This window comes from Myotis brandtii, unplaced genomic scaffold, assembly GCF_000412655.1.
Source record: "Myotis brandtii unplaced genomic scaffold, ASM41265v1 scaffold64, whole genome shotgun sequence".
Classification (NCBI taxonomy): domain Eukaryota; kingdom Metazoa; phylum Chordata; class Mammalia; order Chiroptera; family Vespertilionidae; genus Myotis; species Myotis brandtii.
This window is the reverse complement of record NW_005370460.1, coordinates 2328465-2343573: the sequence shown is the minus strand read 5'-3', so window position 1 is coordinate 2343573 and position 15109 is coordinate 2328465.

The window sequence follows — 15109 nt, the reverse complement described above, 5'->3', positions numbered from 1 at the left end:
CGGTCTGTCTAGTCCCATTCGTGAGGCGCTGACCGCAGCAATTAACCAGGGATCTGAAGATGTGTGGGGGGCTCAGCATTCGGCATCAGACACTGCCCCCCTCCCCCCCCCCCCCCCCCGCCCCATTTCCTTTTTTTTTTCTGCCCCCCTCCCGCCCCCCCCCCGCCGCATGTTGTCATTGTGCCCAGTACACGCCTGCGCAAAAAGGCTGAAATGCTTCTTTTCGCCCTGATTTTGACACTGCACCGTGGGGCTCTGAGGAAAGGGATGCACCTAATGTGACGAATTTGCATTTTCCCATGAGTGGACTTTGTTTTGAAACTAAACCAAACTCCTCAAGGCAGTTCTTGCCTCCACTGCCCGGATCATGTGCCTGTTGTATTAAGTCGCTACACGCAGGGCGGTACCAGCTGACAAGAGCTTGGTTTCAAGCTGGGTTCGTATTAGCAGCGTCCTCTTGATGGGGCCGATCCCCGCCTTCTCATTCCAGTACCCTGTGCCCTGGGCCTCTGGGTCCCGCCTGATGGACACTGTGAGTGCCCCAGCCCCCAGCCCATCTGGCAGGTGTCTGGGCTGCATCCAGGCTGCTCCCATGCTTCCGGCCAACCTCTCAGGGTCGGGACTGATGGGCCAGCATGGCCCTGGTGCCAGGTGCTCCAGCCACGATGCCCGCCCGCCTGTGCTCTTCCCCAGACGCGTTTCCACGGCGCTGCCCGGCGCTGCAAGGACCCTTCCTTCTCTCTGAACTCTGGTGACACCAGGACACGCCAGTCTCCGTGTCCAGGGCTGTGCGGGTTAAACAGAACCCTGACCGGTAGCGTCTGCCAGTTCCCAGGGGGTCTCCTCCACCGTGGCCCGTGGCCTAGTCCAAGCTGCCCCTGGTCTAACAAGAGCCTAGAAAAGTGCATGAATAAATCTGCCTCATACAAACATGTTAAATAATATTTCACCAATGTAAGCAACTTTGTAAAATTGAGGCCCAGATTGGTGAAGTGACAGCACCGGGTCACGGACGAGGGTGGACGGCCACCAGGTGGCCAGCACATGTTCTGCCTCACCTGTACCGCTCCCGGCAGACGCTGACCTGGAATTGTCTTCTTCGTGTTGCACCGGCGAGACGCTCAGCAGCGTCAGGGCCAGGGGGATGGTCTCTGCCTTGGTGACTCCCGAGGCACCTGGCATAATGCGGGGCCAACAAGGGCAGGTGTGTGAACTATACTCATGTGACATCCTGGGAGCAATCTGACCACATGACTAGCTGTGTGCCAAAGACACACTCTCCCCTCCCTCCTTACTACACGCACAAGACTCATTTGTAGGGAAAGAGATGACTTGAAGCAGACAGGTGGGAGACACTTTCCAGGCAGAATGCCCAGCTTATATTTTTGCATAACATCAGGTCCAGAGATGTTATAAGAATTATTATTAAAGAATATTGGTCACTCGCCTCATTTCTACTCAACCCTCTTCCCTGAGTTCTTGTATTCCATAATCCTGTCCGTCATCAATATGCTGTCTATTTAACTTTTTATTTTGTTTGCGGTGTCTCCCTGCTAAGATGTAAGGAAGGCATTCCTGTGTGTTTTGCTCCCTGCCGAGTCCCAGTTCCCGGAACAGTGCCTGGCACGTAGTAGGTGCTCAATAAATGCTTCCTGCGTGGAGAATGCTATGGGCGTGGGGAAGGCTGGGATGAGGCAGGTTGCACAGGTTCTTTCCTTCCGAATCGCCATCGCGTTGATTATAAGAATGCGCATGTCTTCCCTGCTCGCCAGAACACAGTTCCTGGAGCGCTCACATTTCCACCTGATTTTTCCAACCAGGAAACAGGGCCTGCAGAATGAGTGACCGACCCAGGTCTCCACAGCCATTCTTGGGGCTGGAACCTTGGACCTGCTGACATTCAGACCCCTGCTCTTTCAACTTCCCTCTTCCTGGGCACCATTAAGTTAATTTCTCCACCAGGGAATAGCTAATGTTTGAAGTGAGTGCCTGGGTCCAGAAATCTTTTATCGGGTTAGGAGCATGGAACTTGATATAACAATTCCCAATATAAGGAAGCATGTAAGACGCTTAAGTGGGCACATAGATCAAATCTCAGTCCTAAGAAGACATGTCCGTAGTCATCTAAATTCCTCCCCATAATGGAATTTAATTATGATTGTACTTTCAGGAATTTGAAAAGAACGTATCAGGCATCTAACCTCTATGGTGAATTTTAAAATAAGAGAAAATATAATGAACACAAGCAGGAAAAGAGGGAGCTCTTTCTCTCTCTCTCTTTCTCTCTTTCTTTGTCACCTCTCTCTCTCTTACACACACACACACACACACACACACACACGCTCACACACACACACTTATTTTTTAATGTTTTCCTGCAGAATCTGAGGATTTTGTGGGTCCTTTGTTAAGTGGGCTCTTTGTCTGAAAGGATTGAGGGTGGTTGGAGGGTCAGACTTTTACTGGGAAGGGACCAGGACCGAGACAGGTGTGGGTTCTTGACTTCGTGCAGGAAAGCTTTCACGACATGAGTCCGGGTGATTTTGAGAGGACATCTATTAGCTGGGACAGTGCAACAAAAGGAGGGCTTGGGACAGAAGAGGCAAGATCACAGCCACAGGAGTGAGCCACACTGGGCTGCCTTGGCCCTTTGGAAAGGAAGTCACAGAGGCAGGAGCAGTGAGCCAGCTGGGCTGCGTGGACTCAGGAAACAAGTTACAGAGGCAAAAGGAGAGCCCTTGGAAGTGGGTTCCTGGGTCAGCCCCGGACGAGCTGCTGCTGCCGACTGCTCACTTGGTTGCAAGTCCCATCAGAACCTTTAGAGCGTAGGAGAAAGAAAGCAGAGATACACTCCTGAGGAAAGAGGTGGGGGACGTGCCAAGGCAGAGCATGGACTGGGTCCTTTGTCTCAAGGGTTTGTATCTGTTCTCAAAAGGTCGGAATGTTCAGGGAGGCCTCAGTCAGAATATTCATCAAGTTTCCCAGTGTGTCCTTTGACTTGCTGCTGCATTAAAATGACCGCATAGCCGAAACCGGTTTGGCTCGGTGGATAGAGCGTCAGCCTGCGGACTGAGAGGTCCCGGGTTCGGTTCCGGTCAGGGGCATGTACCTGGGTTGCGGGCACATCCCCAGTGGGGGATGTGCAGGAGGCAGCTGGTCGATGTTTCTCTCTCATCGATGTTTCTAACTCTCTCTATCTCTCTCCCTTCCTCTCTGTGAAAAATCAATAAAATATATATATATAAAAAAAATGACCGCATAGAGAGATCAGGGTCACTCTCTGGTCAGTTTCATCTTCAAAGACTGTCACCAGAGAGGGGCTGGAACCCAGGTGGGTCTGCCCGGCACAGTCTGGAATGTGGGAACTGTTTGCTCCTAAGTGTCCTTGGTTAGGGAAGGTCAGACCTTGCACTTTATTAGCCGCTGTAAATTGCTCAGCCGTCTGTTTCGCTCTCTTTCTCAGTCTCCCCGTGCCACTTGCCAATAAATCTTTCCAGCTTCTTACTAACCTGCCTCAGGGCAGCATGGTGCAGAGGAGCGAGAGCTGAACCCGGGAGCATTGAACTTGGATTACCTCTGTGTCTGTCACTAGCCAGCTGTGAGCATCCAGGCCGATTGTTTCCTTGGGCTCCGTGGCCAGTGGAAAAGGTGGTCTAGCTGCCATGACTAGCCAGTAGGGTGGACAAATGCTTCATTGCAATAGTCAGTATAAACACTGAGCGTAGAGTGTCGGACAACAGCCCTCAGGCTTCGGATTACATGAGAATCACCTGCCCGGCAAACATGGGGTTCCAGGCCACATTCCCAGGGGTGTCTGTGTAGGAGGTTGGGGGCAGGCTGGGAGTCCGCGGTTTAGCACACGCCTGGAGATTCGGGTGTGGCTGGACGGGTCAGCCTGCTCTGGGGAGCACTGGGGACTTCCGTTCCAGTGGCTCAGAAAAGGCACCTGTCTTCTCAGGACCCGGCTGCCATGTGGCCAGCTCACCAGAACAGCACGGTAGGAGAGAGACTGCAGCCAGGGAAAATGAAACACCGCCAGCTGGGTCATGAGGAGGGCGCATGGTCTCCAGGCCACGGAGCTGAGCAAGGCCCTCGGATCTCATGGCGCTCATGTCAGGCCCAGCGGGAGGTCGAGGGGAGAGAGAAAGAGCTTGCTGTGACCCAACCATGCTGCACCTTCACAGCTCCCTGCTGGGATGAGAGAACTTACTGCCCCCTTTCCCCAGGGGGGCTAAGACCAGGGCAGCAGCCAGTCACACAGCTGCTGAGCGGAAGCCTGATGGGAAGCCAGGCCTCTGGCCTCCAAGCCTTTGTGCTGTTCATCGCGTGAACTCCACCCCCATTAAAGCACGCCCCGGGGAGAGAGGCAGAGCATGCAGGGGAAGCAGAAATAAGCAGCATCCACCGTGAAGCGCATTACAGGGCTGCTAGCTTTTAACATGGGGCAGGGCCAGATCGTTTGGAAAGTTGAGAAGGAGGAGATGGTAGCGTGGGGCTTGAACTCCTCTTCTGAGAACTTCCAACTCCCCAACTCAGGGAGCAGTGCCTAAGGCCAGGAGTGGCTTCTATGCCGTCATAGAACCTGTAAATGACTGACACAGGCTGCCGGGGATGTGTGTATTTTAACAGGGAAGAAAATACGAAGCCAAAGGAATGCATGTCTAATTGTGGAATTCCAGATCATAATGGACAATTAGGAGCGAGCAAAGCCCCCCATTGTACCTGAAAGGAGCAGCTGTGACAGGAGAGGCTCCCTGCTCTGCTCCTGCCTGGGCGCGGAGGGGCGCTCTGCCAGGCCGGGCAGGACACTGTTCCCGAAGGAACGCTGATGTGTGAGCTGCAGCCCGGGCCTCAGAGACGGGTGCTGAGGTGAAGGAGGCAGAGCGCAGGCAGCATTCTGACCCATGACCCGTTCTTCTCCATGTCTGTCCCTGGGCTCCCGCAGCAGGCAGGGTCCTGGCTCCTGCTCAGAGTAGGGCTGGCCATCCAGTGAACGTCATACCTCCTAGAGCCACCCCCCACTCCACGTGGCCTGCCCCAAACACAGGCAGGCCTGTGCTACCAGGGCCCCGGCCCCTGACCTGTACCAGGGCCCTTCAATGGTCCGGCCACCTCAGCACACTCTGTGAGGTCCTGGTCAGTGACCCCAGCAATGGCGTCCAGGCTCCCTGTAGAGGTGCCTTTAGAGGGGAGCCTTTCACTCTCTGTCACCCGATAGGGGGCGTTCACTCCGTTTTGAGCAGCACGGCTTCCTGAAGACCAACCCCAGGGGATTCCCAGCCTGGCTTCCCCTCCCAGCGTTGCTGTCACTCTGTGCTCAGACTGCTAGTTGTCGAACACCTGTGTTTGCCCTCAGACCACCTGACCTGCTCTCGCCTGGGCCACTGTGGCCAGAGAGCTGCCAACGGTTTGGCCAGGAGGTGCTGTCTGAGCTGGGCTATGATGAGGGACAGCATTTTCTAAGCATCCAAGCAGTTATGAGCTAAGAGAACATTTTATGTGTGGCCCTCAGCGATCCAGCAGCAAGAAGGAGCTACACACCCGGGGGCGCCAACAGCCGCGAGGAGGGCGGTTGTGCCAGGCTGCTGTCACTCAGGATGGAGCCACCTGCCCATCATCTTTGTCTGCACTGAGTTTAGTTCTGACCTGCACGGGAAGGTGGCCTGAAGCTCACCTGAAGTGAAGCCCGAACCTGAACCAGCACGGGCCCCCCTTCCCTGACCACAGGCTTCCCCCATGTGGCGGAGCACCCAGAGTGGCACATGATATGTGCTCGATGGCCATCTGCTAGTAGGACTCAGTATCTCTGTAACTGCGTTGTCCCGCCTGTCGGTGGGTTTGCTGGGGCTGCCGGAGAGCTGGCCACCAGACCGAGGGAGTGCCCAGCACGTGCTGCGTACGGCAGGCGATGCATGGACGTCACCTCCTGGCCATTTCCAGCTTTTACTACTCATTCAAGCTTTTCGTTGGCTCATTCTTCTCTCCAAGGCGGACAGGGGGCTGGTTAGGGGAGCACTCTGCCCCCTGCCTGCCCAGCACGGTCAGTGGTGCTACAAGCTGGGTCTCACCCCCGATTATGTCCTGCGGTGGCCTTTCTCCCCTTTCTAGCTGCAATTCCACCACCAAAGTCATTTATTTAGCAAATATTTATTGAGCCCAGTAGACCGGGCCCTTGGCATTCTCACACCTACTCAGCATGTTACTGATAAGGGCTCTGTGTTCACAGTCCTGGCCCCAGTCCCAGCTGGCAGGGCGGCAAAGCCAGGAGGGGACAGGGTCGTCTCTTCCCAGCTGAGCTCCTTCCCCCGTGTTGTCTTGCCTGTCCTCACTCCAAGTGAAATTGGACTCGCTGAGGGCTGGACGGTGGCGTGTGCACCCGTTCCCCATCAAATCTTGTCTTAGGAGGGGAGCCGCCAATGGGAGCGTCAGTTGCGTTGGAGGTGGGGGCTTGAGACTCCAGACACCAAACCCTCTGGTTTCCACATGGCAACGTTCTCCCGGGCCTGGCCCTGCCTGTGGATGTGGGTAGTTTATGTCATTAAAAGGGCTAGGAGCCTGGCCAGTGTGGCTCAGTGGTTGAGTGTGGACCTGTGAACCAGGAGGTCACAGTTGGATTCCCAGTCAGGGCACATGCCTGGTTTGTGGGCTTGGTCCCCAGTGTGGGGCGTGCAGGAGGCAGCCGATCAGTGATTCTCTCTCATCATTGATGTTTCTGTCTCTCTCCCTTCTTCTCTGAAATCAGTAAGAACATATTTTAGAAAAGGGGTGTTGGCATTCAAAGTTATTGGTTTTATTTGCTGGTTTTCTGCCAGTTTGTGCCAATATCCACACTGTGTTCGTAGGTGTGACGGGGCTGCGCAGACCCACTCTAATGGCTCTGGAGTTGGGGTAGGAACCCTTTCGATGCTAACGCTGCTGCTTTTTGAGCATCTGCCCCAGGCTGGTTGGTCTGAATTTGCTGTCTGCAATCATCACAGTGTCTCTGCCAAGTGGGCACAGGTATCTCCATTTGACAGATGGGGAAACTGAGTCCCAGAGAGGTCAAGAGACTTGTCCTGAGCCACCGAGCTGGTTTGTGTTGGGGTGCACGTATTCACCTGTTCGTCAGCGGTTACATTGTTCCAAATCTGCAGCATCCCCCATCGAAGACACTGCATTCCTCTCTGACTACCAGGCGTCCCCTGGTTTAACCTGCTCTCAAGCCCTCGAGCAGAGCTATGGCCGGCCACAGGCTTGTCAGCATTATGCATCATAATGCCCTCAGAGTTCTGATGGCCCCAAGACTGGAGCCCAAGAGAGCCATGCAGCCCCCCCATCCCACCCCCGCCCCGGCCGCCTCAGGGCTGACCCGCTGCCGCAGGGCCTGGTGCTGGAAGTGGGGAGGAAATGCTGCTGAGACCTCAGTGTGAACAAGGCTGAGCCCAGATATGGCTCCCCTCACAAAGGCACTCTGTCCTCCGCGGCAAGAGTCCTGTTTCAGCCCTGGGCGGCCACCCTGGCTCGGGCTGTCTCACGCGGGAGCAGGCCAGGCCCCTGATAACATCGCGGTGGCACAGTGGGGCTTTGTGCCCTGGGGGCTCCGGTTACCTGGGGCAGGTAGGAGGCGGGCTCCAGGCCAGGAGGAAGGCAGTGACTAAGGAGAAACAAGCATGGAGGGGGAGTGTTTGGGAAACCCCAAAGGAAGCTTTCCCCCTCCCCCACCCCATGTCCACAAGGCGCTTCTGAGGAGCCCGCTTCATCCCTGCATCAAACAGCGAAGAAAGGGACTGGGTTCCCTCTCACAGCGGGACACTGCCCGCCCGCCCGCTGCCCGCCGGTGCAGGCACCTCTCCTCTTCCCGTCCCAGGGCCTCTCCGGGTGACATCACACAGCTGTCTCCCAACCACCTTGGGGTGCCTTCGCCTGAAGCCAGCAGCTGGGAATCTGCCTTCGAGCACAAGCGGGAGAAAGGCAGCCCCAGGAAGCCCACGAACCCTCCCGCCCGGCCCAGAGCCCTCACGAGGACACAGCTGGATCGGCTGCTCCTGCGGGAGCCAGAGTCCTCGCTGGGAACCCAGTGGTGGGCAGTCCCGCGTCCCACAAGGGAGTGTGGAAGGGGCCGACTTGGGTGGGGGAGGGGAGACGGGCAGGGTGGGCTGCCCGGTCTCGTTCCGGCCCCCAAGCATCAGCGACGTCCATGAGCATCCCTGGGCCTCAGTTTCCTTCTGTTCAGGGTCCCTGAACGCACTTGACTCTGCCTCTGGGATTCCAGACCCCCCTTGAAGGCTCTTACCAATAAAGCCGGGGAGACGCTCTAGAGGCCATGGGGCCTCTGCGCCCAACAACAAGGGGCAACGCCTGCGGTATTTGCACAGATTAGAGTGGACGTTCGGCTCAGGAGTGGGGCTCCCTTGTCAGGCCGACTCGGGTGAAAGCTGGACGCACGGGGACCAGGACTTTCCGCCTCAGACTGGCCTCCACCTCTGGACAGTGGGGTGCTGAGGCCCCATTACCTAGCTTGGTGGGGAGTAAAGGAGATTCGTAACAATAGAGCGTTTCCTGACGGCCGAGGTACTGGAGTAGGAACTAGGGCTCATTCTGTTTGTGAGTCACACGTCTCGGATGAGGGATCCGTAAGGAAGGGCACCTGCTGGGGCTGGATGGTTAGCTTGGGTCTGTCTGGACCAAACCCTACATTTATGACCGTGGTACCGCTGACTCCTTCACTTTGGGAATTGGTTGTAAACTTGTATAAAAGGAAAAATAAAGGCATTCCTCTTTCTGACTACACAAGTAATACACGAATTTCCCCAAATGCAGGCAAGGAACGCAGCGTAAGCGTGGAATTTCTAGTTATAACTGTAGCTGTTTGACTGGAATGAGCTCTCTTAGGGGAATGTGTTCATTTGCATATTCAACAACAATTATTGGAACAGCATCTGAGTGTCAGGTGTTGAATTAAGAGCTGAGGAGGCACCCGGCCGGCGTGGCTCAGTGGTTGAGTGTCAACCTATGAACCAGGAGGTCGCGGTCAGGGCACATACCCGGGTTGTGGGCTCAGTCCCCAGTGTGGGGTGTGTAGGAGGCAGCTGATCAATGATTCTCATCATTGATGTTTCTATCTCTTCCTCTCCCTTCCTCTCCCAAATCAATACAAAAATATATTTTTAAAAAAGAGCTGAGGAGACGAAGGTGAGTAGTATGTTGCTCCCTTGAGGAGCTCTGAGGCCAACAGGAGAGACAGACGGATGGAGCAGAAAAGTTCCAATGCCAGGGCTCCGGTGGAGGGAGAGCCACAAGTCGGGAGTGGTGATCTGAGGGTGAGTAGGAGTCTGCTGTTGAGCGGTGTGGAGTTCCTTAGCACGGGACTTGCTGGGCCAGAGGCTGAATGGCCAGCTGTCACAGGTGTTGCAGAAGGACTGCTGGGCGGTGGGAGACAGGCCTGTGACCTCTGAGGCCCTCCCAAACCCAAGATCCTGTAAAAGAGCCCCGGTCGGGACATCACTGCGCTAGCATATATGTCACAATCCATCAACACGCCCTTCCCCATCGGCCTCGTGGAGCTCGAGGAGGGCGCTGTCAGCCTGGGAGGTTTGAGTGGGGCTCCGGGAGGGGGGAACTTACCTCTTCCCTGCCCTAAGGGCACGCATCTCTTTACACTGCTCGCTGCATGTTGAAATGGTAGTGAGCACGCGGAGAGCTGGGGCGCAGAGGAAAGCTTTGCTCCCTGCACACCTAGCAGAGTTGGGGTCCCTATGCCCAGGGGGGCTCATGCTGCCCCGGGCCGTACAGACCACGGAGGCCGCCTCCTTGGCTGCAGCTGCATCCTGAGCCCAGGCAGCCACCTGAGGCTCTTCACCTGCCGTCCCCAGGGACTGTGTGCTGCCAAGAAAAGCAGTGGAACAAAGGAGCAAGTGCACCCAGCGTGTCCCAGGCGACGCAGCTGAGTTCTCTCGAATTGTTCGCATTCCTGGCTCGCTCAGGTGAGCCAGGTGCACCCAGGTGGAGCCACCGTCCTTCTTCCTCACCTGCGGGCCGGGAGGCCCCACGACAGCCACAGCGGCAGACAGACCTGCCATTGTCACCCGCGCGGGTGGCGTATCAAATGCCTCTTAAGAAGGGCTTGGGGCTTGAGGCTCTGGGGTCTCCTGAGCACAGGCTTATGGGGAGGAAACGCTAGAAACGGAGGCGTATCTGCGGGCCTGGGGTCGGGGAGAACACGCAGGCAAGTGAGGCCGGTCGCTTTCTCGGTGACTTCTCACCGTCAGTCACATGTAGAAATAAATCACGTTTACTTCCAGCCTCCGAAACACAAACGTTGGCTGTCGCCCTCGTTAAACTCTGGAGCTCGTTAGCACTTCAAGTTTCTCCTGGGACGTCTGTCAGGAAGGATTAGCAGCCAGTTGATGGATGTGGGTTCAGACCGCAGTGAACTTGTAACATCCACTCAGCTCCGAGCTGGCTCCGTGTCCCCGCTGACCCCCGGCCCTCCGAGTCAGCCGGGGGCAGCCTGATCAGGGGCGTGCGTGGAGGGCGCGACGGTGCCTCCTCTACGCCAGGAAGAATCCTGATACTGACTGTTATAAAGAAATACACACGCATCTGCTTCTTTTTGCCAAAATAAATGCAGGAGGATAAACCCCAAACGAGCGAGACCGGCTCTCCGAGGGGTGGTGAGGCTGGAGTGGCGAGCGGGGCGGACGTGACACTTCTTTAAAAATACCTTTTGGTACAAATCTCTAACGTTTGGAACCATGTTGATGTTTTATTACTCAATGAAGGCCCATCACCACGGGTGGGGAAAGACCGTAAAGCGGAATGCAAACAGGAACGCGCGGAGCCACTCACACTTCCTGTGAGAAGCACAGCCATGCTGACGGGGCGACACCGCCGTTCCACGGGCCGCTGGCCACCGCGCTGCCACCGCGCTCCCTCGGGCTGAGGTCAGAATGAGCCATGAGCCCTCTGAACTCCACGCCGGAGGTTTGTCTTTCCTAGGAGGATGGGTCAGCAATTTTGAAACTACGGTGTGGGTGTTCTGTTCCAGACTTGGGAAATTAGTGTTTGGGGACGGGAGCCAGGCCGCTCGCCGTCATGGGGGGAGTCACACACGTGGGAGGCAGGGCTGGAGTGAACTGGTTTAGAGGGGAGTGCCGGTGTGAGCGCACGCCTGCTGTGTGTGTGGCAGGTGATGTGCATGGCCTCCACGCAGTGTGTGCAGACGGTGCGTGCGCGAGCTGCTCAGGGCAGTGAGGCTATTGAAAAGCCTATTTTCCATTGGGAAGGATCCCCCATCTAGTTAATTTACACATCCCGCACCTCACTTATTTATCTTTAATTGTTAGTGAGAACATTCAAGTTCTGCCCCCTGGCAAGTTTCAATTCCGCAAATGTAGTGCTACCCGCGGTACCCACCATGCTTTGCAGTCAGTCCTCAGACCCTGTCATCTTGTAGCCGACAGCTGGCCCGCTTTCGCCAACCTCTCTCTATTTCCCCCGCTCCCGGAACCCCTCCAACCCCTTTCTATGCTGTTTCTATGAGTCCGACTTTTTCTTTTTGCTTCCACATATAAGTGATGCTACGCTGTACTTGCCATTCTCTGTCTGACTTATTTCACTTCGCACTTATTCCACCTGCCCTCCAGGTCCCTCAGTCCATCACTGTCACAAATGGCAGGCTTTCCTTCTTTCTCACGGCTGAGTAATATTCCAGTGTGTGTGTGTGTGTGTGTGTGTGTGTGAGAGAGAGAGAGAGAGAGAGAGAGAGAGAGAGAGAGCGAGGGCGCTCACATCTTCTTTATCCATTCATCCATTTGTGGACACAAGTTATTTCTATGCCTCGACTATTGTGGATATCGCTGTGGTGAATGCGGGGGTACAGATGCCTCTCTGGGATCCTGTTCTCATTTCCTTTGGATAAATGTCCAGAAGTGGGATTGCTGGATCCTCTGTAATTTTTAATTTTTGAGGAATCCCTTGGCCTATACATCTATAATTCATCAATTACTTAGAAAACCTTTTAAAATGACGTGTGTTTCCTGAGAGGGCCTGGAGCAATGGCACCCAGGACCAGCAAGCACACCTCGTGGCCCGGTCCTGAGTTTAACGACCATTCCCCACAGAAGGAACCAGAGAGGTGGAGAATCAGACACAGAAGCTCCAAGAACAGCTGTTATGTCTGAAATTAAGGACGTGCTAAAACCAGTGATGGGAATACGGCCTCGTTAATTCAACCCTCTCAGAGTCAGAGTCCATGTGTCGCGCTGATGCAGCTCAATCAGTGAGCACATTAAGACACTGGGGAGGAACAGTTAGGGTTCCAGCCAAAAAACGTAGAAGAAACAATGGAGTTAAATTCCCATTTCACAGCCATCAGAGTCTTCATTCTTTCTACCAAGAATCACCAACGGAGGCTCAGTTAGTGGGTGTTAGTTTTCCCAGGAGCAGAATAACAACGGGGGAAGGGGTGGCCTCATGGTAGAGAAACCCCCTGTCCAGGCGAGCTGGCTTCCTGCTCCGACGGCAAGGCCACCTGACACTGTGCACCCCCAGGAGGAAGCACCGAGGGCCTCTCCGAGTCCCTGAGCAGACCCCAGACAAGTCCAAGCCCAAGCTCAAGGCGAGGGTTCCACCAGGTAGCTGCCTGCAGGCCTCAGACAGTGCAGCCTCGAAGGAGGAGAGATGAAGAGCACAGCCAGCGGAGAGGAGACTAGCCTGTCAGGACCCTGAGCTGAGCAGCGTCCTGGGTTGGGTCCTGGGTGAGGAAAAAGCTTCGTAGGATGGAGACAACTGACCAGATGTGAATACAGACTCGGGCTGAGTTGGATCACAGCAATGCTACACGTGCTGATTGCACTGGGCGATATAAGAGAATGTTCTTATTCTTGGGAGGTATTTGCTGAGGTGTTCAGGAATAGAGGGACTTGGGGCTGCATGTGAGAGAGAGAGAAAGGGAGAGAGAGAGAGAGAGAGAGAGAGAGAGAGAGAGAGAGATCTAGGTAAATAACATATGGGCCTTCTTTGTACTTCTCAATAACTTCTCTGGAATTTGAAATCATGCCAAATGAAAAGTTATAAGAGAAAAAGGAATACATTTAACAGTCATGATGATTATCCGTGCCCTGTTTGGGGGAGAATTAAATGCCAATTCTATGAAGAGAATTGTGTAGACGAGTTCAGCATATGCGACTTGCTTTCACGTTTTCTCATTGCTCCTCACTCAGCCTTTGAAGGAAGCAGGATGGGCCTGTTACTGCCCTGATTTTCCTGGAAACCAAGGGGAGGCACGTTGTGTGCGTTTCTCAAAGTCACAGAACTGAGAAGTGCGATGTAGGCCGGGCCCAGGCACCGCCTTTGACCTCCGGGCCTGAGACTCCGCCCCAGCAGGCGCTGAGGTCCATCAGATTGTGAGGTGTGGACAATGTCGCTGCCCAAGCCTCTGCGCTTGCCTTGGACTTGGCCCCCCACAACGTGTCATTCTTCTTGCAAAGTGGGAGAGGCCTTGTGCTATTTAACATTGTGATGGCTGGTCACCCCTCTCAGAGCCCAGAGCCTCGTACACACAGCTGCAGGTCTCTGCCCCTCACACGTGGCCCGGCTTTTGGCTGACTTTACTAAGTAAATGAAATGTCAGCAGGGTGGGCACATTCTGCATCATCAATGGTACATATTCAGCCTGGTAAGTTTCTAGTAATTTTCCCTTTGTGATCCCTCCGGCCGCCGCAACCCAGGCAGAGTCTGGCTTTGTCCACTTTTTCTGGAGCCGGGAACTCTGAGACTGTGCCAGTCTGGAGACATCAGCCCCGGGTACAGGGAGGCAGAGTAGGAAGGGAAGGAGGCTGGGAAGAGGCAGGAAGGCCACATTCCTGTCCCTGGGACAGGACAGCCGGCCACTGTACGGACAGGTGACGTTTCCTCCCCATCCTCAGGGCCTGAGACTCACTCCTCCAGACCCAGTGGCCTGTGAATTTACATGTCTAACCCGAACATTTCCAAATTCAGGAAAGGAGAGGTAGCTCGGTTCCCCGAGTGCCCAGCGGTAGAGGCGACCGACGGGCCCAGCCGGGGCAGCTGTGGAGTCATAGCGGGTGCCCCCCGCTGAGATGTGCAGAATGACAGAGGCGGGGCCCGGCTCTGCCAATGGTTAGAGCTGATTTCAGCAGCTCGCGGGATGATCCAGTGACCACGCCAGCGGTGCATAGAAACACGACTACCTTCCTGGGATGACGACTTTCACACATCATCATTGTTCCTGGAACAGCTCCCATCCCGGAAGCAGACAATTTGTTCCCCACAGGCCTGAGCCTTGATCAGGGTCCCCGCACTGCACGGCCGTGAGCAGCATGAGGGGCGGCGTCTCCGCTGTGGGACTCGGCTTCTGCATCTGCGTGTCTGTACGTGCACACGCCTCTCTGCCTGTGTGTGCCTGCGTGTGCCTGCGTGTGTCTGCACGTGAACGTTCGGTGCGTACCTCTTACTCTCGTGGATATCAGACACACTCACCAAACCCACCCTGGACTGAGGTCCAATAGGACCGAAGGGAGTTCCCCAGATGACGGAGGATTCACAGCGAGGATGGAGCGCTCACGGCAACCTGCGCATGGATGTCTGACTTCCCTGCTCTGGTTGCCTGGTTCAGCTCTGGGGCTGAAAACACCTGTCCTGGCCAGCTTCCCCGTGTTAGTTCCCTGGGTGTGCGAGCGCCCTCTGCTGGGCGTGTGCTGGACGCGTTGACCCAGGAGGCTCTGTCTACCACAGAGGACAGAGATGGTGGGTGCCGGTTCTGCGAAGGGCAGGGCCCAAGGGAGTGGGACCCACCTCTCCCCAGCCCTCCTCCTCGGAGGTCAGACACCACATGTCCTCTAAGTCAGCGCTGCCGCTGGAACTTTCCCCGGCGAGGGAAGGGCTCCCTAGCTGTGCTCCCAACAGCCACTAGCTACCGGCTCTTCACGTGGCGGTGGAGGTGAGGGCTGGCCTATCTCTTAACTGAGGGGAATTCACAAACATAAAGCAGAAGACCAGTGGTGCAGTCCAGTGGCATGGAGCGACTCACACGCTGTGCACCGCACCTGCATCTCGCTCCCAAATGTGTTCACCTCCCGTGCCCACGACGTCGGGACTTCCATCTGCA